General features: G+C 43.8%; 1 long non-coding RNA gene across 2 annotated transcripts in view; it reads left to right on the forward strand.

Annotated features, from left to right (window-relative positions):
* Nucleotides 1-16290, forward strand: part of LOC138737502 (uncharacterized) — a 72760-nt gene extending 56470 nt beyond the window's left edge. For both annotated transcript variants that reach the window (XR_011340980.1, XR_011340981.1), the window contains exons 2-3: nucleotides 1672-1791; nucleotides 16041-16290. This is a non-coding gene — a long non-coding RNA (uncharacterized lncRNA). The remainder of the gene's footprint in view (nucleotides 1-1671; nucleotides 1792-16040) is intronic.
* Nucleotides 16291-24308: the final 8018 nt, after the last annotated feature.

The following is a 24308-nucleotide window of genomic DNA, read 5'->3' on the forward strand; positions in this document are numbered from 1 at the left end:
TCACAAAGAAAACGGATAACCTCATCCTTCAGACATGGAAAAGAATAAAGCAGTGTATTGGATGGGAGGTGGGGGATATCTCCCAAAATGCCCTTGACCCAGAATAATTTAATACCCTTGACTCTGGGTAATAAAATCCTGGACACCTAGAGCCAGAAAGTGTTAGGGTGTATTGAGGATTGTTACAAGCGAGGCCAACTTATGTTATTCAAGCTGTTGGGGAACGAAGACGATTTGTCTGAGAACATTCTTCTGCTATCTACAAATGAAATATGAAATCTTTCTTAAGGGAAAAATTGGGACTGTCTATGACCCTACATGGAGATTCTAATTTGACAGGGGAATGTGTGCAAATTTATCTCTAAGGTGTATTACCTATTCCAAAGTGAGAGCCTGAAGCCGGGTCGAGGGAAAGATGGGAGTCGGACTTGGGCGCAACAATCAATGAAGACTGGTGGCAAGACCTGTGTCTGGACAATGTGACTGGGGTCATCAATGCCAGATACAGGTTGGTGCAATACAATGTCTTGCACCACTTGTACCTCACACCACAAAAATTACACAAATTAAAGCCTGAAATTTCTGAAATGTGCTTTAGGTGTGGTGTGGAATTGGAACTTTTGTCCACTCCACCTGGTTATGTACAAGGGTGAGATCCTTCTGGGAAAACCTAGGGGACTTTCTGAAAAAAAAAATTACAAATGGGGATTTTCCACAGATCCAGAGTTGTAACTTTTGGGATATTTTGGGAAAGTGAGTTTTACACTGTCCAAATATTAAATTCAGTTTGTGAAGGTCGCCTTGGTGGTAGCCAGGAAGTATATAGTAGTTACGTGAAAGTCTGATTCCCGATTAAATACCAAACGATGGATTGTGGAAATGCAGAGTTGCATTGTCCTGGAAAATTCATGAACAATCTAAGGAGGAAATACGACACAATCGTTAGGGTTTGGAAAGCTTATTTGAAATCCACTTGGCACGCAGAATTGACTAGCTCCCCTTCGAATTATGGGTACTGCAACAATCAGTCCCAGCAGGGAATTGAGTGGGATTAGGGAAGTTGGACGCGATGCAGACGATGTGATTTTTTAAAAGTTTTGTTTTTAGTTCTTTCTTTTTTACTTTTTTTTTGTTATTTAGTCACCCTGGTTGTTTTTTTCCAGGCTTTTTCCTAGGTTTCTATAGGGTTCATTGACCCCACCGGTATTTGTATCTGTATTCTCAGTTGTGTTAGGGTGGGTGGGGAGGGGAGGGGGGCGATAAATACAGGCACTATATTATATGAGTGTTGAAAGGGATTAAAATGCCTATTGGAATTTTTATTAGTCCATGAAAATCAAAAATAAAATATTAAAAAAATTATTGGTAACAACTGCTCTCCAAATAAAATTGTTTTTCATCACAGTCACCTCGTGCACTTGCCCAATTTTAAGCCAATATCTCATGCTTGTGAAAATAGTAGAGAATGGGAACAGCTTCAACTCACAGGGACCATTTGGAGACACACTTTCTCTTCTCTCTCTCTTTCTCTCTCTCTCTCTCTCTCTCTCTCTCTCTCTCTCTCTCTCTCTCTCTCTCTCTGTCAATCTTGGTCTGTCTCCTCTCTCTCACTAATGAGGGCTGACACAATTTTTGCCTTTATTGTGTCCATTTCTGGTCACCTCATTACAGGAAGGATTTAGATGCTTCAGAAAGGGTGAAGAGGCGATTTACCAGACCTTGCCTGGATTGGAAAATGTCTTGAGAAGCAAGTTGACAGAGCTTGGACTTTTATCTTTGGAGCGACAAAGGGTAAGTGTTGACTTAATAGAAGTATACAAGATTATGAGGGGCATAGCAACTTATGAGGTCAGCCAGCACCTTTTTCCTAGTCAAATATAGCAAATACTATAGTTGACAACCCCTGCCTTAAAGATCTGTTTAAGGCAAGGGTTCTCAACCTGTTTCTTTCCACTCACATTCCACTTTAAGTAATCCCTATGCCATCGGTTCTCTGTGATTAGGAAGGGATTACTTAAGATGGGACGTGAGTGGGAAGGTACGGTTGAGAATCACTGCTCAAGAACCAATTGTTACTGAAATATTTTGCTTGAGAAAAATTGTCATTGGCCCATTTCCTTTGGAGTTATGAAACCATGCACATAACAAGTCAATGAGGGACAATTATAATAGTGGTTTTCAAACTTTTTCTTTCCACCCACATTCCACCTTAAGCAATCCCTTACTAATCACAGAGCACCAGTGGCAGAGGGATTACTTAAAGTGGTTTGCAAGTGGAAAGAAAACATTTGAAAACCACTGCTCGAAACCTTTCCTGTCCATGGATCTGTTATTTAAACGGTGCAATAGTATCTGCCTTTACACCTCCCACGAGCAGCTTTTTCATTTACCCACCAGTCTAGCCTCTATGTGTAAAAAAGTTGCTGCTCTTTAAATCTTTTTTCCTCTCACTATAAATCTATGCCCTCTAGTTTTTGACTCCCCTCCCTTTGGAAAAAGACTGTGACTATTTACCTTATCCACGTACCTCGTGATTTTAGGAACATGTACAAGGTCCTCTCTCAGCTTCTTGAACTCCAAGGAGAAAAGTCCCAGTCTCTCTTTATAGCTCAAGCCCTTCCAGTCCTTGGAATATACTTGTGAATTTTTACTGCACCCTTTCCAACTTACTGGCATCCTCCCTACAGCTGTCTGACCAGAGCTGTACACAATAATCTGAGCATAGTCTACCAATCTTTTTCCAGTGCTAAACATGATGTTCCTGCTTCTGTACTCAATGCCCTGACTGATGAGGGCAAGTGTGTTAAACACTTTCTTCACCATTTTGTCTACCTGGAACTATCCACCTGTATCTTTCTCTGTTCTCCAGGGGTCAGCCATTCAATCTATGCTTGAACCTTTTGTTGATTAAAGGTTGTAAGGCAGTCTGGAAATTATTGCTTTGTGCCACAAGCTGTTTTGGAAGCTCCCAGGGTGTTCAGAATTAGATTCATGCAGTTTGGAGTCAGTCCTTTGGCAAACCCATTGATATTCAGAGTGGTGCCAGCTGAAATGGTGAACGTGGGCTCTATTTTGACAGATAAGAAAAATTTGGATAGGTATATGGACGGGTGGGGTATGGGTGGCTATAGTCTGAGTGCAGATCAATGCGACAAGGCAGAATAATAGGTTGGCACAGATTAGATGGGCCAAAGGGCCTGTTTCTGTGTTGTAGCGTTCTATTTGCCAGCACTCATCCCATAACCTACTATGCCTTCACAAAGTATACACCCACTGAAATCCTGGAAGAACTCAGCAGGTCTTTGCAGCGTCCATAGGAGACAAAAATATGTTTCGGGCCTGAGTCCTTCTTCAAGGAATAATGAGAATGAGCCTGAAGCAGGAAATCTCAGAAAGTCCCAGAATTCAGACAGTGCCAGCTGGGGGAGGAATCCAGACCAACAAAAGGTGTTAATTGGATATGATAAGGGAGGAGGTAAGAATTTATCATGTTAGCGTGAAAGGAGACGGAAGGGAGAGACAGAGCTGGGGGAAGGGGATGGGGGTAGAAGTGTGGGGGGGGGGTTAAATGAAAGCCAGAGACGTCAATATTAATGCCATCTGGTTGGAGGGAGCCCCTTCAGAAGACGAGGTGTTGTTCCTCCAACTTACAGGTCGTCTTAGTCTGGCAGTGCATGAGACCATGGACAGACATGTCAACAAGGAAATGGGTCTTACTTCTTCTTGAAGGTTGTTGGAGTGCTGCCTCCACCCTATCCTCAGGCAGTATGCTCCAGATTCCACCTAAGACCTGGGTGAAAAGATTGCACCCCAGGTTCCTTTAAACCTCCCCCTCCCAGATTGCTTACCATAAATCAGTGGACATTTCTCTCTGCTGTTGAGAGTGGAAGGTTCTTTGCTTCTTTGGGTTTGAAAATGTTTACTTTTTTTTGTCTTGTCCAGTGATTCACTTGTGATAATTTTTCGTTGGCTTAGTGGTTAACGCAGCACCTTTACAGAGCCAGTGACCGGGACTGGGGTTTGAATTTCACGCTGTCTGTAAGGAGTTTGTGCATTCTCCCCGTGTCTATGTGGGTTTTTCTTGGGGGCCTCTGGTTTCCTCCCACCGTTCAAAATGTACCGGGGGCGTAGATTAATTAGGTGTAAATTGGGCGGCACGGACTCATGGGCCAAAATGGCCTGTTACTGTGCTGTATGTCTAAATTATAAAAAATAAATTCACCTTGACTTTCTTAGCCTGTCCATATGGATCAATGGTGACTTTCTTCCATTTTGCATTCTGTTGGCTCCACAGTGATTGATGAAGACAACACAGGCTCATCCGTAGGCAGGACAGTAGGTGGCTACTGAATTGGGCAGATGGGCATGTGAGGAGATTCACTCATGAAGAGCCTTGACCCAAAACAGCGACTGTCCCTTTAGTTCCACAGATGCTGCCTGACCTGCTGTGTTCCCCCAAGAGTTTACTCTTTGCTCCAGATTCTCCCACTTGGAGTCCCTTGTGTCTCCAAGTATCTTACCAGGTTAGCAGTTGAATCTTCATTCACTTCCTTTGCACAGTGGTAGCAGTTGGCAAAAACAAAAATCCGGCTCTTGTCTTTTGTTCTGTATAGTGTTGACACTTGAAAAAAAGTTGTGGTGATACAATCACAGCACTGTACTGTGCATCCACCAGCCTACTGCGGGGCCAGAGGTGGGGGGGGGGGGGGGCGGCGACCTCTGTACCTGCGGGAAGACCACCTGGGAGGCTGACTCCATCTGGCCAGCTGTCAATCACTTCCCGGGCCAGTCACATGTGGAGCTATGGAGACTACTACTGGTGTCCAACAGAGTATAAGTGAATTAAAGCTGGTAATACAGGTTTATTTGTTTTGGGTCTGGTTGCTGCACCACAGCGCACCACAAAAGGTCATTTTTATTCAGACGACTCTTTTTTTTTTAACTTATTTCTGACAAAGGGCTCAGGCCCGAAACAAGGACTTCCTTCAACTTCCTCTGGATGTTGCGTGACCTGCCGACTTCCTCCCAGCACATTGGGACGCTGCACTTTGGACAGTTAGTTCCCATAGCCACCAAATTAAAGTGGTGGAGCCAAATGGAGCTCATAGCGGGAATGGATATGCAGATTTTAATTTCCTACGGAACATTCAGAAGGTTTTTTTTACGGCAACTCATTTCTTTCATGCTCACCACTAAAGCTGATGCGACCACTCAGCATTAAATTCTCGTACCCAAAAGAGCTCTGGAAAGTGAGCAGTAAAACTAGGCAAAGAAAACTGAACGGTTTGTTGCTGAATTCAGAATGAGCTGGAAATAGCTTCATACATTCCATCTCAATAAAATAGAGGGTGGCACATTGATAAGAATTGTTATGTACATTCATCTGGGTTACCTGGAGCTTGATAAGCACTGAACAAACAGCTGAATTGTTCAGATCTTGTATGAGATATTGTATGATGTATTTATCAGCTTGGTTCAGGGCACTTGTGGAGTAATTACAATCCAGAATTCAACAGTCCAACAGGTGGGGCTTTGCTCCACATCTAGAATCTATCAGACTGCCTCCAGGGGTACATCAAGCAATTCAATTTGCTTCTGCTTGTAGTTTATTCAATCGTTTGAACTTGAATGTTGAATGTTTCATTTTAATGACAATAATTTCTAATTATTTTGAATTCTTTTGGCAATCATTATCTGCTCTGTTTTGATTAAATGCCACAAAATGTTTGTGACATTTCCATGGTTCACACAATGACCAGAGAGGCACAAGAGAGTGCAGGTGGTTGGAATCTGCAGCAAGTTGAAGGAGCTCAGTGGGTCGGGCAGCATCTGTGGAGGCAGAGGGGCAGTTGATGACAGGACCTGAAACCTTGACCAAACCTTTGCTGACATAGGCGCTGCTCGACTGCTTTAACTTTAGTACAGGTGCTCCTCAACTTATGATGGGGTTGTGATCCCGAAAGCCCGTCATGTCGAAAAAGAATACAGGTATGCTGACAGCACTGTATCAGTCCTCATACTGATCCGACTGCCTCGCTCTCTCCCGACTGTGCTGTATCAGTCCTCACACTGATCCCACTGCCTCGCTCTCTCCCGACAGCACTGTATCATCCACACAGTGATCCCACTGGCCCACTCTCCTGACAGTGCTGTATCAGTCCCTGCAAGTTTTCTGACTGAACTAAAAGAAGTGATTGACCAGGGACACTACAAAGAATTTATTGGAAAAATCAATGGTGCTTGTGATAACCTTACTTTAACGTATTACATGAAAGTAAATAATGAGTCGCACTACTGCACCATTGTAACTAAGAAAAACCTTAAGTCAGGCGTTTGTATGTTGGGGAGCACCTGTAAAGAGACATAGCATGGTAACATGCCCTCTGGCCCAAAAGCCCATGATGCCCAAATACACCCAATGCGACCAATTAACTGACTGACCTCACATGTCTTTGGAACATGGGAGGAATTCAGTGCTCCCAGAGGAATCCTACGTGGTCGTGGGAAGAACATACAAACTCTTGACAGTCACCGCTGAATTCGAACCACATTGGGCTAACCACAACACCAACCATGCAAAACGTTGTACATGAATAGGTCGTCCACCCTTTCCACCAAATGTACATGGGCATGAACTTTGAACCCTCTGTACACCTTGAGCCCCTGCTCGGATCCTCTGCTAGATTGGCATCTTTAGTGTTCACCCCTACCTTCCCCCCCTTTTCCCCACTCCAGGCCTTGTTGACCAGTCTGTTTAATTTATAATTAAAATTTTTAATTTAGAGATGCAGCACTGTAGCAGGCCCTTCTGGCCCACGAGCCAGCATCACCCAGTTACACCCATGCGTCCAATTAACCTACTCATACTGTACATCGTCGGAGGGCGGGAGGAAACCAGAGCACCTGGAGGAAACCCCACCCAGTCAGGGGGAGAACATACAGACACCTTACGGACAATGCCAGATTCAAATCTGGGTGGCGGGCGCTGTAACAGTGTTGGGCTAACCACCATGCTAACTGTACCACCCTTGAGAAGGATTGAGTGGATTGAGAAATGAAAATGGTCTCCCTTCCCCCCCTCCCACCCCCACTAACCCTTGTCCCTCAAAGGTAGAGGTACAGGAGGGGACTGTGGGTGGCAGCATCCGAACACCATCTTAAAGACAAAATGAGAAAACATTCTGCTCTCCAGCAAATGAGTCTCCTGGAGGAAAGCAGCCACTGCCTGAATTTAACATTTCTCTCAGGAGTCTTGACGCTGACACTTCAACCATGTTTTGGGCTTTTTTTATTAGCTAGATTTTTTTCAATCTGACACAAATAGACTGGAAGTCGGTTTAGCCTTTGTTTGCCTTGCTTTCTTAATGGAGAATACATTGTTTCCTCAGATTCCTTACAAGACCTTCCTTTCAAACAAAGAAAGGGAATTAACTCAACCTTACCGTTTTCTTATTCAGTGACATTTTCTCCACAAATTTGCTTCTTGGAAATGTGCTTCTCCCTTTTACTGGATGATTCCTTTTTCATGCCTGTTACTGTCCATTTGAGCAGACTATTCAGGCAGAGGTTATTAGATAGACATAGAGCATAAAACCTAGAACATTAAAGCACAGTACAGGCCCTTCTGTCCACAACATTGTGCCAACCAAAGTAAACCTCTCTATCAATCTAATCTTTCACTCCATCATACCCATATTTTTCTTACATTCTTGCATCTATCCAAGAAACTTTGGAATGTTCCTATTGTACCAACCTTTACCAACAATCCCAGCAATGCATTCCAGGCACCCACCACTCTGTGTAAAAATCTGACCTTTGACGTCTTCCCCAAATGTTCCTCCGCTCACCTTAAACAGATGGAATTTGCTATTGCCGTCCCAGGAAATAAGTGCGGGCTGTCCACCCAATCTAAGCCCCCGCATAATCTTATATTAAGTAACCTCCTGTCCTTCATCGCTCCAAAGAGAAAAGCCTTAGCTCTGTCAACCCTGCAAAGATGAGCCAACCTTTACAAACCTACTCCACACATACACTCCCTCTCCATAAAACACTGAACCTTGCAGCATGAGAATAATTAAAACAGGCATCAGGTTTCTGTTGCCATTGCAGTTTAACTGTGTGGAGCATTAAATTTCAGTCACACACCCAGCAACAGCTGAAAATAAACAAATCATCCAAAATACATTCCTCATGCAAATATTGCCTTGGAATTTGTCTTTTTTAGGGAGGAGAGTGGAGAAAATGTTTGAGCAGGCTACCATTATCAGTTGTCAAATTAATCCTGTGTAATTATACCTGAGGAAGTCATTTTCTCGAGCCTGGTCAATAAATCAACAAACAACGATTTCCTACTTGACGCGTGGATATGTGAGCAGATCAACTCACAAGTGCATTTTTGTCAATAGCATGAGAGTGTTATAAATTATATTCCACCGCTCATTGATTTGGGCTGAAAGTTTACAATGGATCCAGTAAATGAATGGTAAATGACCCCGAACACAGAGGTTATAAAGATTGGATTTAATGGCACACAATATTCCTTTGTGGTTTATTATCAGTTGACTCGTGAAAATCTGGAACTCTCTCACGAACGGCTGGATCAATTGAAATTAATGCATTTATCTTCCCTAAGAAAAGTTCTCTCTGTGTTCCCACACCCAGTCTCCCTCTCACCTTGAAAAACAGGTCTCAACCTGAAATGTTCACTGCCCAATGTCCAAAGTGAGTTTAGTACACAAAAGTGTACTTTTGATGCATGGCACTGGACCCCAGTATCTGAAGATTTTTCTTGTTAACCACCAATGTAAGTTTATTGACATAGGCACAGGTGCATGTAACAACTATGTTAGAAATAGAAGTACCTTCACAGAAATTGCTTGAGACAAAAATTGAGAACAAAGAACATTTATTATACAACAATGCAAAGTTGGGTGCTTCCCCTTACCATGGGAATACACACATACATTGGGGCTCACCCAACTTTTATACAGTTCATTTCAGTATAGGAATACCCTCCCCCTTACATTCTTCTGCCTCCTGGAGAGGTTTGGAATTAGGTAATCCTGCCTGCCTACCTGCTGTCTGTGCACTTGGAGGACCAGGTATCCTGTCGGTGTCTTCTCATGTCATTATCCTCATTGTCCTTATTCACAACCCTGTCTTTGTTCTAATTCACACCTTCCCGACCCTCAGGGCTGTGCCCTCTTCGCTTACTAATTACATATTCAAACTTGCTAATTCTATCTGGGGCTAGAAGACCCTTATCTCATTCAGACTAACTCTACTTCCTACATTCTATTATCTATTGTCTCCTTCTTTGGCTTGGCTTCGCGGACGAAGATTTATGGAGGGGGTAAAAGTCCACGGCAGCTGCAGGCTCGTTTGTGGCTGACAAGTCCGATGCGGGACAGGCAGACACGGTTGCAGCGGTTGCAAGGGAAAATTGGTTGGTTGGGGTTGGGCGTTGGGTTTTTCCTCCTTTGTCTTTTGTCAGTGAGGTGGGCTCTGTGGTCTTCTTCAAAGGAGGTTGCTGCCCGCCGAACTGTGAGGCGCAAAGATGCATGGTTTGAGGGGATATCAGCCCACTGGCGGTGGTCAATATGGCAGGCACCAAGAGATTTCTTTAGGCAGTCCTTGTACCTCTTCTTTGGTGCACCTCTGTCACGATGGCCAGTGGAGAGCTCGCCATATAAAATGATCTTGGGAAGGCGATGGTCCTCCATTCTGGAGACGTGACCTACCCAGCGCAGTTGGATCTTCAGCAGCGTGGATTCGATGCTGTCGGCCTCTGCCATCTCGAGTACTTCGATGTTAGGGATGAAGTCGCTCCAATGAATGTTGAGGATGGAGCGGAGACAACGCTGGTGGAAGCGTTCTAGGAGCCGTAGGTGATGCCAGTAGAGGACCCATGATTCGGAGCCGAACAGGAGTGTGGGTATGACAACGGCTCTGTATACGCTTATCTTTGTGAGGTTTGTCATTTGGTTGTTTTTCCAGACTCTCTTGTGTAGTCTTCCAAAGGCGCTATTTGCCTTGGCGAGTCTGTTGTCTATCTCGTTGTCGATCCGTGCATCTGATGAAATGGTGCAGCCGAGATAAGTAAACTGGTTGACCGTTTTGAGTTTTGTGTGCCTGATGGAGATGTGGTGGGGGGGTGGCTGGTAGTCATGGTGGGGAGCTGGCTGATGGAGGACCTCAGTTTTCTTCAGGCTGACTTCCAGGCCAAACATTTTGGCAGTTTCTGCAAAACAGGACGTCAAGCGCTGAAGAGCTGGCTCTGAATGGGCAACTAAAGCGGCATCGTCTGCAAAGAGTAGTTCACGGACAAGTTGCTCTTGTGTCTTGGTGTGAGCTTGCAGGCGCCTCAGATTGAAGAGTCTATCATCCGTGTGGTACCGGATGTAAACAGCGTCTTCATTGTTGAGGTCTTTCATGGCTTGGTTCAGCATCATGGTGAAGAAGATTGAAAAGAGGGTTGGTGCGAGAATGCAGCCTTGCTTCACGCCATTGTTAATGGAGAAGGGTTCAGAGAGCTCGTTGCTGTATCTGACCCAACCTTGTTGGTTTTCGTGCAGTTGGATAACCATGTTGAGGAACTTTGGGGGGCATCCGATGCACTCTAGTATTTGCCAAAGCCCTTTCCTGCTCACGGTGTCTCAGATTGATTCTGCTTCCTGCATTCTAATATCCATGTCTCATCCTGTTTGTACTGGCTTCATTCATTTACTCATGTATCAATTTTTGTTTCTTCATGTTCATATTTGTATATCAGTTTTTATCATCTCTCACAATTACAACACAGAAACAGGCCAGTTTGGCCCTTTTAGTCCATGCCGATCAGATTATCCCACCTAATCCCATTGACCAACACCCGGCCCTTAACCCTCTACACCTCTCTTGTCCATATACCTATCCAACTTTTCCTTAAATATTAAAATCAAACCCATGTCTACCACTTCAGCTGAAAACTCATTCCACACTCCCACCACATGAGTGTTTCCCCCTCATGTTTCCCTTAAATTATCCCCCTTCAATCTCAATCCTTGCTCTCTTGTTTGAATCTCCCCCACTCTCAATATAATTAAATATCTCTATCAAATCACCCCATAATCTTCTACACTCCAGGGAATAAAGTCCCAGCCTGCTCAACCTCGCCCTTAACTCAAATCTTGAAATCCAGGTGACATTCTTTTAAATCTCCTCCGCACCCTCTCTATTCTGTTTATATCCTTCCTATAATTCGGCGACCAAAACTGCACACAATATTCCATATTTGGCCTCACCAATGCCTTATACAGCTTCACCATGTCATCCCAACTCCTGTATTCAATACTCTGATTTATGAAGGCCACCATACCAAATGCTTTCTTCGCCACCCTATCTATATGTGACTCCACGTTCAGGTAATTATGTACCAGAATTCCTAAATCCCTTTGTCCTACTGAACTCCTCAATTGTCGACTATTTAACATGTATAACCTTTGCTGATTAGTCTGACCAAAATGTAGCACCTCAAATTTATCAGTATTAAACTCCATCTGCCATCTTTCAGCCCACTCTTCTAACCGGCCTATATCCCACTTCAAGCTTTGATAACCTTCTTCATTGTCCACGACACCACCAATCTTTATATCATCTGCATTCTTACTAATTCAATTTACCACCATATAATCTAGATCATTAATATATTATGATAAACAACAATGGACCCAGTACTGATTCCCTAAGGAACTCCACTAGTCACCGACCTCCAATTTGACCAACAATTTTCCACCACTCCTCTCTGGCAACTCCCATCCAACCATTGTTGAATCCATTTCACTATTTCAACATTAATACCTGATGCTTGAACATTCCTAACTAATCTCTAATGTGAAACCTTGTCAAAGTCCTTACTGAAGTCCATATAGACAACACCCACAGCCTTTCCCTTGGTAACCTCCTTGAAAAACTCTATAAGATTTGTTAAACATGATTTACCATGTACAAAACCGTGTTGACTACTCCTAATCAATCCCTGTTTTTCCAAATAATTGTATATACCATCTCTAAGAACTCTTTCCATTAATTTACCCATCACCGATGTCAGACTTACAGGCCTATAATTACCAGGTTTACTTTGGAGCCTTTCTTAAACAGCAGAACCACACGAGCCACCCTCCAGTCCTCCGGCACCTCCCCCATGGCCAGTGACATTTTAACTATTTCTGTCAGAGCCCACACTATATATACGCAAACCTCCCTCAGGGTCCTAGTGTATATCTTGTCAGGACCCAGAGATTTATCCACCTTTATTGTCTTTAAAATAGCCAGTACTCCCTCCTCCTTAATCTGTATATTCTTCATGACCTCACTAACAAATTTCCTTTATTCACCTGGCTCAATATTTTTTTTCCTTAGTGAATACTGAAGAAAAAAAATCATTTAAAATTTCACCCCCTCTCTTCTGTCTTCTCACATTCACTACCCCTCTGTTCCTCAAGGAGCCCAATTTTATCCCTCACTGTTCTTTTACTTTTAATGTACCTGTAGAAACCCTTTGGATTTATTTTTACCTTGCCTGTCAAAGCAGCCTCACATTTCCTTTTATCCTTTCTAATTTCTTTCTTAAGATTTTTTTTTACACTCCTTATGTTCCTCAAACACCTCATTTATTCCTTGCTGTCTATACCTGTTGAACACATCCCCCTTCCTCCGAACCAAATTCCAAATATCCCTTCAAAACCAAGACACCCTATATTTCTTAACCTTTCCTTTAATCCTCACAGGGACAAACCAACTCTGTGTCCTCAAAATTTCCCCTTTGAATATCCTCCATTTATCAGTAACATCCTTCCCAGAAAATAAATGATCCCAATCCACACCTTCTAAATCCTTTTTCATCTCCTCAAAATTAGTCTTGTTCCAATCAAGAACCTTAAACTTAGGCCCAGCCCTATCCTCCTCCAGTATTAACTTAGGACTAATAGTATTATAATCACTAGACCCAAAATGTTCCCTAACACAAACATCTGTCACCTGACCTATCTTGTTCCCTAATAGGAGGTCCATACTGCCCCTTCACTAGTCAGTCTTCTATGTATTGATTTAGAAAACTTTCCTGACAAACTCCAACTCATCCAGCCTTTTTACGGTATGGGCGTCCCAGTCAATGTGTGGAAAGTTACCATCTCCTACAATCACCACCATATCTGCTATCTCCTTACAAATTTGCTCCTCTAATTCCCTCAGCCCATTACGGGGTATATAATACACCCCCATTAGTGTTTTCATGCCTTTCCCATTCCTCACTTCCACTCAAGTAGCCTCACTGGACGAGCCCTCCAATCTATCCTGTCATAGCCCCGCTGTAATGTTTTCTCTAACAAGCAATGCAACTCCTCCACCTTTTATCCCCTCTGTTCTATCACACCAAAACAATGGAACCCTGGAACATTTAGCTGCCAATCATGCTCCTCTGGCAACAAAGTTTCACTGATGGCTACAATATCATGCTTCCATGTATCAATCCATGCTCTAAGCTCATCTACCTGACTTACCATATTCCTTGCATTGAAATATCTACACTTAAGAGAATGTCCCTCTCATTCACTCCTTTGATTACCATCTACTTTTGCCACCCCCTCCTTCATTAACTTTAACATTCTAGTTCCTCTCAAATCCAGGTGTTCTTCTACTCTAACCTCACTCTCATTCTGATTCCCAACCCTCCCCCCTGCCAAACTAGTTTAAACCCTCCCCAACAGCTCTAGCAAACCTGGCTGCCAGGATATTGGTACCCCTCCAGTTCAAGTGCAGCCCGTCCTTTTTGCAGAAGGGATCCCAATGATCCAGAAATCTGAACTTCTGCCCTCTGCACCAACTTTTTATTCACACATTCATTCGCCACATCTTCCTATTCCTACCCTCTCTAGTGCATGGCACAGACACCAATCCCGAGATGACCACCCTTGAGGTCCTGCCTTTTAACATTTCCTAACACCATATATTCTTTTTTCAGGACCTCATCCCCACTTCTATCTATGTCATTGGTCCCCACGTGGATCACAACATCTCAGCCCTTGCCCCTTCCCCCTATCAGTTCTCAGCTCCTTTCTCTTCTTGTCCCTCACACCTGTGTTCACCTATCAGCCTGTGCTCCTCCCCACCCCCCTCACCCTTCCCCCTCCCCACCTTCTCATTGTCTACTGCCCAATCCTTGGCATTTCCGATGAAGGGTTCCGCCCCAAAACATCAGATATCTATTGACTTTCATCATTAATCGCTGGGCTGCTGAGTTCCTCCAGCATCTTCTCCATTTTCTGCAGACTTCCAGATTTTCACCTGCTTCTTTCTGCTTCCTCTGGCAGCTTGTTCCAGATATGGACCACCCTCTGAGCAAAAATGTTGCCCCTCAGGTCCCTCTAAAACCTCTTCCTTCTGACCTTCAACCTTTCCCTCTGGTTTTAGAATCATTTACCCGTGAAAAAGACTGACGATTCACTTTCTCCATGTCTCTCATAGTTTAACAGCCCTCTAATAAGAACACCGTTCAGTCTCCTATACTCCAGCAAATGAAGTCCCAGCCAATCCAATCTCTCCTTATAATTTAAGTCATCCAGTAACCTGCAGGTGAATTAGGACATCAAACTTTGTACACAGTAGTGGTCCCTTTGGCTCATGACGTTGGCTGATTTTTGTAAACCTACTTCATGACAATCTAATTTTTCAAAGCCCCCTAATTTTTTTTTTTTACACACATGTGCCCATCTCAGAAACTTTTGAAGGTCTCTATTGTACCATCCTCCAACACTACACTCGGCAATGCATTCCAGGCATATGGCGAATCTGTGTCGTGCTGTCAGTCTTTCGCTGTGCTTTACTGACATTGGACATGTATTATCTCTACCACTAAAGACACCCCCCTTGGGTATAACTGTGTATGTACCCATTATCATTCATTATTGTACCACTAGTTTCTGCTAATAAAAGCCATGATTTCTGGTTAACTACACAGTCTTCGTCTTCTTCATTAACTGGCACTTCAAGGCACCCACCACTCTCTGTGCAAAAAAACTTAGCTCTGACTTCTTCCCTAAATGTTCCACTACTCACCTTAAACAGATATATTTACAATTGTCGCCCCAAGATAAAGCTGTTAGTTGTCCATCCTAACTAAGACCCTTATAATCTTATATACCCTCACCCGCTTCAAGTTACAGACATCTTTTTCAATCTTCTGATTTGTTCTCCCCATTAGAACATACAGTAGGAGGCAAGTTACAGTTAACCCAGCCACCCTCACTTGTTTGAGAGATGGCAGGAAACTGCATCTGTCAGGTGAACATGCCACATAGTCACAGGGAGAACGGATGAACTCCACACAGACGACACCTGAGGTCAGGATTGAACCCACGCTGGTGGAAACAAGTGCCAGCACCTCTACCAGCTGCACCACTGGTCTGAAACAGGACATTGATGGCAATCTGCAGAGAGAAAGGCTTCACCACGTAACTCAGACCGAGGTTCAACAATAAAAGGAATACATGTGAAACTGTGGCCTCCTCTACATCAGGAAGACAGGATGCAGACTTGGAGATCATTTCGTTGGGCACTTTTGTTCTCTCCGCTATAACAGTAAGGACCTCCCCTTGACCAGCCATTTGATTTTCATCCCATTGTCATGCTTCATGTAGTGCCAAATTGAGGCAACCCACAAAATGAAGGAAGAACATCTGTCTCATCAGGCTCCAAACAGAATACATCAATATTGACTTCTTTTTCTCCGGTAACCCCCCTCTCCCAAGTTTCTCCCTTATTCCTTTGCCTCCCTTCCTCCGACTCCCCACCCTCTTGCCTTCCTTCTCCTCTCAGAGAGAGCGACCCATCTTAGCCCTCTGCCTTCTCCCCCATCACTTCTCAGCTGTCTCCACCTGACCTCCTACCGGTAAGCCTGTGCTCCTCCCCCTTCCCCCTTCCCTTCCCCCTCATCTCCTCCTACCCCCCCCCACCCACCACCCACCCTTCTAATTCAGGCATCTACTTTTGTTTCCATGTTCCAGATGAAGGGTTCGGGCCCGAAACGTCGAGTGCCCTTTGCATCCTCTGGACGCAGCGTGACCTGTTGAGATTCTCTGGCACGAGACTGCCACCACCACTGCACAGACGAGCTCCATTCTGATGACCATATCTGTTAGCACCAACTAAAGGAAAACTTGATTCCAAGGAGCTTATTTACTCTGATCCTAATTAAATGTTGATAAACTGATTAAGAAAAGTGTAAACATCTGTACCTGCAAATCTCTTTGCTTTTCTGCTCTCATTAAAGATATGTCAGGCTACATGGAGCATTAGTGCTTTATTTTCCGTTTATTGTCAGTTAATGATATTTGTATTTCCCCTGGGAGTTCTAAACCTGAAAGAGAATAAATTCCATTATCCCTAAACCAGAAGAGTAAACTATAACATTAAATACATTTACCTGACTCAGTTATTTCACGCATTTAAAATTATGCCTCTGTCCCTGAGCAATTTGTTAGCGTTTGGTGTATGGCGATTAAAAATCAGTACAATATTATAATTAAGTAAAATAAATGCTTTATGTGCTGTGACATTGTCCTAATTATCTGTTACAAGAAAAGCTGCTGATATTTAATTGCATGAATATTAATGGGATATAAAATCACATAACACTTTTCAGAAACCCTTAATTTAATCGTACCACTGTGAGTCAGTGCAGAAAGTTTTAGGAGAACCAAATCGAAATTTGTTTTAATTAATGAATTGCGTAACAGGATTGTGCAAACGTTAACAGGAAGGAACCCCGTTGAGATCATCAAATTAAATATCTGGTTTATTTTTGGATTTTATTTTTCAAGTGTTTCCAGAGGATAGGTCAACAAGTAAGAACGCAAGCAATAGGGGCAGTATCTGGGCCTTCAAGCCTGCTGCGCCATTCAATAAGATCACGGCTGATCTGGCCATGAACTTAGCTCTACCGGCCCACCTTTACCTCATGCCCTTAATTCCTCTGCAATGCAAAGATATACCCGACTGCGTCTTAAATATATTTAATGAGGCGGCCTCTACTGTTTCCGAGCACAGAGAATTCCATTGATCCACTCCTCTCTGGGAGAAGCAGTTCCTTCTCACCTCCATCCTAAATCAACTCTCGCAAATCTTGAGCCTTCACCCCTCCCCAGCATGGTACCAGTCTTGCTTACTTCGGAGCTGGAGAGATTCAGCGGGTTTGGCAACAGCCACGGAAAGAAATTGGTGAAATTATAAGATGCATAGGTTGGCATAGATGAGAATTGTTTGTCCAGGGTAACAATGTCAAGTACTTTCAGATAAGCATTTAAGGTGAGAGGGAGGGAGACAGTTTAAAGGGGGTGTGTGGTGCAGGTTGTTTTTTACACAGAGAGTGGTGGGTGTCTGGAAAGGGCTGCCAGGGTAATGGTGGAAACAGATACAATTGTAGCATGTAACGGGCTTTGAGATAGACATGTGAACGTGCAGGGAATGGAGGGATATGGATCATGTGCAGGCAGAAGAGAGTTAGTTTGATTTGGCATCGTGTTCGGTGTCAGTGGTGTGGGCCAAAGGGCCTCTTCCTGTCCTGTATTGTTTTTATGTCTCATGAACACAACTTGTGTTTGTAAAATCAACCCTGCAATCATGTGACATGTATCCTTGCCAAAAGCACAGTTAAATGCATTTTCAGAGCAGAATTGAAATATTATCTGAACATGAAGAACTATGTGCAGTTCCGGTGACTTGAGAAAGGACATACTTGCTTTGGAGGAGGTGCACAAGAAGTTTACCTAGTTGATTCCAGAGATGAGTGGGTTGGAAGAGATTGAGACTCCAGGGACTACACTCACACCACCCGTATGTATTTTTCTTTTCAACCCCATTCTTCTGCCTTCTCCCCCTAACCTTTGACACCCTGGCTAATTAAGAATCTATCAACCTCCATTTTAAATATACCAAATGACTTGGTCTACATGACTTTCGGTGGCAATGAAATCTATAGATTCACCACCCTCTGGGAGAAGAAGCTTCTCCTCAGCTCTGTTCAAAAGGGAAATCCTTTTATTTTTGAGGACATGGCCTCTGATCCTTGACTATCCCAGTACTGGAAACATCTTTTCCATCTTTGCTCTCTTGAACCCTTAGAATTAAAAAAAAACTTTATTCTGAATTTTTAAGTATATTTAACAATTATACAAAACATCACTAAAACCCCACTTCCCCATCCTTTGTGTCTAAACCCAATTAAACAATGAAAAAGAAAAATCCCATCATCAGTGAAACACATAGAGACATGATATTCTTTCTTCTTTCTTTGGCTTGGCTTCGCGGATGAAGATTTATGGAGGGGGTAAATGTCCACGTCAGCTGCAGGCTCGTTTGTGGCTGACAAGTCCGATGCGGGACAGGCAGACATGGTTGCAGCAGTTGCAGGGGAAAATTGGTGGGTTGGGGTTGGGTGTTGGGTTTTTCCTCCTTTGCCTTTTGTCAGTGAGGTGGGCTCTGCGGTCTTCTTCAAAGGAGGTTGCTGCCCGCCGAACTGTGAGGCGCCAAGATGCACGGTTTGAGGCAATATCAGCCCACTGGCGGTGGTCAATGTGGCAGGGACCAAGAGATTTCTTTAGGCAGTCTTTGTACCTTTTCTTTGGTGCACCTCTGTCACGGTGGCCAGTGGAGAGCTCGCCATATAACACGATCTTGGGAAGGCGATGGTCCTCCATTCTGGAGACGTGACCCACCCAGCGCAGCTGGATCTTCAGCAGCGTGGACTCGATGCTGTCGACCTCTTCCATCTCGATATTACCACTGTGTTAAAGACTTTATAGAGGTCTACTGGCTAGCTAGAAATAAATCACATCATGGCAGTTCACCTGCCAGAAAATCGAACCAACTCGGGAAGTCTCAGGCAGCGAGATGACGTCACCTTCGGCTATGTGTGGTTCGGGGACGCCCATGGTTTTAAAATATCCACGGGTCCAACAGGAAACTGTTCTTTTCTGTTTGAACTCAACTCAACTACACCTCTTCATTTTGCACCGTGATTCAGCGACCACAACATCCCTAGGGTGGGATCACTGAAGTGCCTATATGTTCTAGATAAGGTTGCCAAATTTTCAAGAAGGTGTTATATTCTTTTCTAAGATGATAGGTGATCTTTTCAAGAGGAATGTTGGTGTTCATTTCCAGATGGGGGTCAGATTTCCATGTCACCTCTCTACATTTCCTGCCCACACATAAAGCAGTTTCTGTAAATTTAATTTGGAAATAAGTTAATGATTTCTTAATATCAGTATTTGGTCCAGTAAGCAAAGCTCTGGATCCAATGGGAAGGTGACTCCTGTCATCTTAGCCAGGGTATTGCAGAGGTCGTACCAGAAGGGTCTCATCGTTGTTCAGAGCCAGGTAGAGTGCAAAAAGGAGCCAATCTCTAAAGCACATCTCTGACAACGCGGGTTTATAGTTCTGTAGTTTCTGTGGGGTGATGGAGAAAATTAAAGTGAATCAATCTATACCTGGCATTAATATTAGCATATGTTATTGTAATTTTCCAAGCACTTCCCCCTCTTTAGTCTGTATAGGGTCCATGACCTCACTGCTTGTTTTCCTTACTTCATACGACTCTGTATCCGTTTCCTTGAGTAAATACGGATGCAAAAATCCCATTTAAGATCTCCCCTATCTCTTTAGAGATAGTCGATCACTCTGATCTTACCAAGGCGACCAATTTTGTTATGATACCTGTAAAACCCTTAGGATTTTCCTTCACGTTGTCTGGCAAAGCAACCTTATGTCTTCTTTTAGCACCCCTGATTTCTTTCTTGTGTTTTTCTTGCACTTTTTAAAATTCTCCACAAGTACCTTATTTAGACTTTTGCCTCTACCTTCCACACACCGCACTCCCCTTCTGAACCAGATCCCCAATAACCCTCGAAACAGTTTCCTGTTGGACCCGCGCATATTTTAAGGTTGCCTATGGCTGTTAACTTTGCCTTTAACTCTGACAAGAACATACAAACTCTATACTCTCAAAATTTCACACATTTGAAGGTCCTCCACTTGCCCTGCACATCCCGTCTAGTTAATAACGTATCCCAATCCACTCATTCTAGATCCTTCCTCATTTCCTCAAAATTGGCCTTTCTCCAATTTAGAATCTCAACCCTTCTCCATAATGCTGTTCATTTGGCGAGAAGCCTTCAGGCACGGAGAATCACTGCTTATCTATGTGTAGTCATTGGTGTTTGCTGATATTTATTTATTTATGGGTGTTTAATTCTAAGTGGCGATCTATTTATTTAATTTTCTGGGTTGGTTTTGAAAGTCAGGCCTAGTGCGCAGATGTGTGATGTTGATCGAGTGGTAGAATTTATAAAAGGGAAGAAAAGCTGACCTTGTTGTTCACTTGGTGAGGAGCTTCTGCCAGGTGAGTCTGGTGGCTGCTGGTCATTGATTATTGTGGGAGGGATTAATTGGGTAATTAAGAGAATTAGCAGGAACCAATAAAAAGGAGGGCCTGCTCAAGGTGTGGCCAGTGAGGAGTGGGACAGTGAAGGAGTGGGACTTCAAGGTTTTGGTGAGCAGAGGCTAAGCTTGCTATGAGCTAAGGATTAAAAAGTCTATTTTTAAGTTATCTAAATTACTCTAATTTAAATTGAAGAGCAGGTGATGGAGGCAATTAGTGCAGTTGTGAATGCTCTGATTGCAGGATGTGGGAGGTCAGGAACAGCACATATGTTCCTGATGACTATACCTGCAAAAGGTGCAACCAGTTGGAACTCCTGGAAGATTGCGTTAGGGAGCTGGAGTTGCAGCTGGATGAACTGTGAATCATAAGGGAGGCAGAGGCAGTGATAGGTAGGAGTTACAGGGAGGCAGTCAGGGAAATGGGTCACTGGGGAAAAGGGGAGACAGGCAGTGCAGAGTACCCCTGTGGCTGTTCCCCTCACTAACAAGCATACTGCTTTGGATACCGTTGACGGGGGAGGGGGGGGTGGTGATCTGTAGGGGGACATCATGGAGGTCAGATCTCTGGTACAGGGGCTGGTCCCTTGGCTCAGAAGGGAAGTGGGGGGGGGGGGGGTTGAAGAGAAGGGCTCATGTAGTCAGGGACTGGAGCAGGTAGGAAGTTTGCTGGATGAGATCAGGGATCCTGGTTAGTATGTTGCCTCCGAGGTGCCAGGATCAGGGATGACTCCAATTGAGTCCACGGCATTCTGGAGGGGGAGGGTGAGTAGCTAGAAGTTGTGGTCCATGTGGGGACCAATGACATAGTTAGAAGTGGGGATGAGGTCCTGAAAAGGGATTACATAGAGTGAGGGAAGAAGTTAAAAAGCAGGATCTCAAGGGTGGGATTGCTGCCTGTGCCACGCGCTAGTGAGGGTAGAAATAGGAAGTTGTGGAGGATGAATGTGTGGCTCAGGAGCTGGGGTAGGGGTTTAGATTTCTGGATCATTTGAATCTCTTCTGGAGCAAATCTGACCTGAACAAAAGGGATGGGCTACACTTGAACTGGAGTGGGACCAATATCCTGGTGGGCAGGTTTGCTAGAGCTGTTGGGGAAGGTTTAAACTAACTTAGCGGGGGGTGGGAATCAGAATGAGACCATAGAGTAGGGAGGAAGAACATCTAGACTGGGAGGGAACAGAATGAAAATATAAATAGAGGGAGGAAGTTAAAGGTAGTTGGTAACAAAAGGAGTATATATGGAGGACAGTCTCTCAAGTGCATATATTTTAATGGAAGGAGCATTTTAAATAAGGGGGATGAGCTTAAGGCATAGATGGCCACATGGAAATACGATATTGTGGCCATCTGTGAAACTTGGTTGCAGGCAGGGCATGTTTGGCAGTTAAATATTCCATGATTCTATTGTTTTAGGCATGATAGAACAGGGGGATAAAAGGTGGAGGAGTTGCATTGCTTATTAGAGAAATTTACAGCAATGCTGTGGCAGGATGGTTTAATGGGATCATCCAGTGAGGCTATTTGGGTAGAATTGAGGAATGGCAGAGGCATGAATACATTAATGGGAGTGTATTATAGACCATCAAATGGGCTGAGGGAATTAGACAAGCAAATTTGTAAGGAGATTGTGTATATGTGTAATAAACATAAGCTGGTGGGAGATCTCAACTTTCTGACCAATAACTTGGACATCCATATGAAGAGGTCTGGATGGGGTAGAGTTTACGTGTGTTCAGGAAAACTTTTTGAATCCATACATAGAAGAACTGACTCAAGAGGGGGGCAATTTTGGATCTCCTCTTGGGGAAATGAGATAGGTCAGGTGACTAAGGTTTGTATTGGGGAACACTGGGTCTAGTGATCACAATACTATTAGTTTTGGGCTAGTAATGGAAAAGAATAGAGGTGGGCCAAAGGCTGCGATTCTTGATTGGAAGAAAGCAAATTTTGAGGGGATGAGAAAACATTTGGAGTGTGTGGATTAGGGTAAGATTTTTAGGGAAGAACGTAGCAGAAAAATGGAGGATATTCAAAGGAGAATGTCTGAGAGTACAGAGTTGGTCTGTCCCTGTGAGGATTAAAGGAAAGGTTAGAAACTGTAAGGAGCCTTGATTTTCAAAAGATATTGGGAACTTGAAGGAAGGGGATGAGTACCACAGGTATAAACAGCAAGGAAGGGATCAACTGCTCGAGGAATATAGGTGTGTTTTTAAAAAAAAAAAATTAAGGAAATTAGAACGGCTAAAAGGAGCTATGAAGCTGCTATGGCAGGAAAAGTAAAAATAAATTCAAAGGGTTTCTATAGGTACATTAAAAGTAAAAAAATAGTGAGGAATAAAATTGTGCCCCCTGAAGATGAGGGGAGTAGGCTCTGAGAAGCCGGAGGGGATGGATGAAATTTCAAACTTTTTCCTTCTGTATTCACTAAGGAAAAGAATATTAAACCAGATGAAGTGAAGAAATAAGGTAGGGAGCTCAAGGATTAATGAGGAGATAGTGATGGCTATATTGAAAAAAATCAAGGTGGATAAATCTTCAGATCTTGACAAAATATTCCCAGTCACTGAACAAATAGTGAGGACATTGACAGAAATACAGGTACACAATCCTTTATCCGGACATCTAAAATCCAGCAAGTGGGGAGAGAGACTGGCAGTGCGAGTCGGGCAGGTAAGGGGGAGACATCAGCAGTGTGAGGAGGGGGAGGGGTGGGTGGGAGAGACCGGGTGGGCAGGAGAGAGTTGGCGGCATGAGTTGGGCTGGAGGCGTGAGTCAGGCAGGCGAGGGGGAGAGACCAGCAGCGCAAGTCGGGTGAGGGGGTGGTAGAGGGTGGGCAGCGCGAGTTGGGCTGGCGAGAAGAGAGACTGGGTGATGCGAGTCAGGCTGGCGAGGTTGGGGTGGGGGTGGAGAGACGGCAGCGCAACTGGAAGGGGGTGGGAGTGGATATGGCAACACAATTTGGGTAGGTTTAAATCTGGCTTTCTGAAATCCAGAAAAATCTGAAATTTGGGACACACTGTCCCCCAAGTGGCCAGTGAGGAAGATTATCAAAGTTTACAGGGTGAATCAAAACAGGTCATGTATATTAAATGGTAGATGATTGAGGAGTGTAGAGGAACAAAGGGATTTAGGTGTCGTGGTACATAATTCTCTGAAAGTTAAATCACATGTGGATAGGGCGGTGAAGAAGGCATTTAGTATGTTGGCTTTCCTAAATCAGAGTATAGAACACAGGAGTTAGGATGTTATGTTGAAATTGTATAAGGCATTGGTGAGGCCATATTTGGAATATTGTGTGCAGTTTTGGTCGAATTACAGGAAGGATATAAACAGTATAGAGAGTGCAGAGGAGATTTACGAGAATGTTGCTGGGGTTTCAGGGTTTGAGTTTATAGGAAACCGTTGAGCAGGCTGGGACTTTATTCACTGGAGTGTAGATGATTTTGGGGTGATTTGATAGAGGTATTCAAAATTATAAGGGGTTGGATAGAGCCAATGAGGATAGTTTTTTTTTCCTACTGAGAGGGGGAAATATTTAAACAAGAGGGTGTGGATTGGAGTAAAAGGGGAAAAGTTTGAGGGAAACATGAGGGTATGGAATGAACTTCTGGCAGTGGTGGTCAAAGTGAGATCAACGTTAGTATTCAAGGATAGGTATATGGATGGGAGAGGGCCAAATGCAGGTCAGTGGAACTAGATGGAAGAAATTGTTTGGCATGGACTGGTAGCCCCAAACTGGCCTGTTTCTGTGTTGTAAATGGTTATGTGGTTATAATTAACTTGAAACTAATGGCATTATGATCACTGGGCCTTTCATGTTCCCTTACACATAC

The sequence above is a fragment of the Narcine bancroftii genome, chromosome 6 (genome assembly GCF_036971445.1).
Source record: "Narcine bancroftii isolate sNarBan1 chromosome 6, sNarBan1.hap1, whole genome shotgun sequence".
NCBI classification, from domain to species: Eukaryota; Metazoa; Chordata; class Chondrichthyes; order Torpediniformes; family Narcinidae; genus Narcine; species Narcine bancroftii.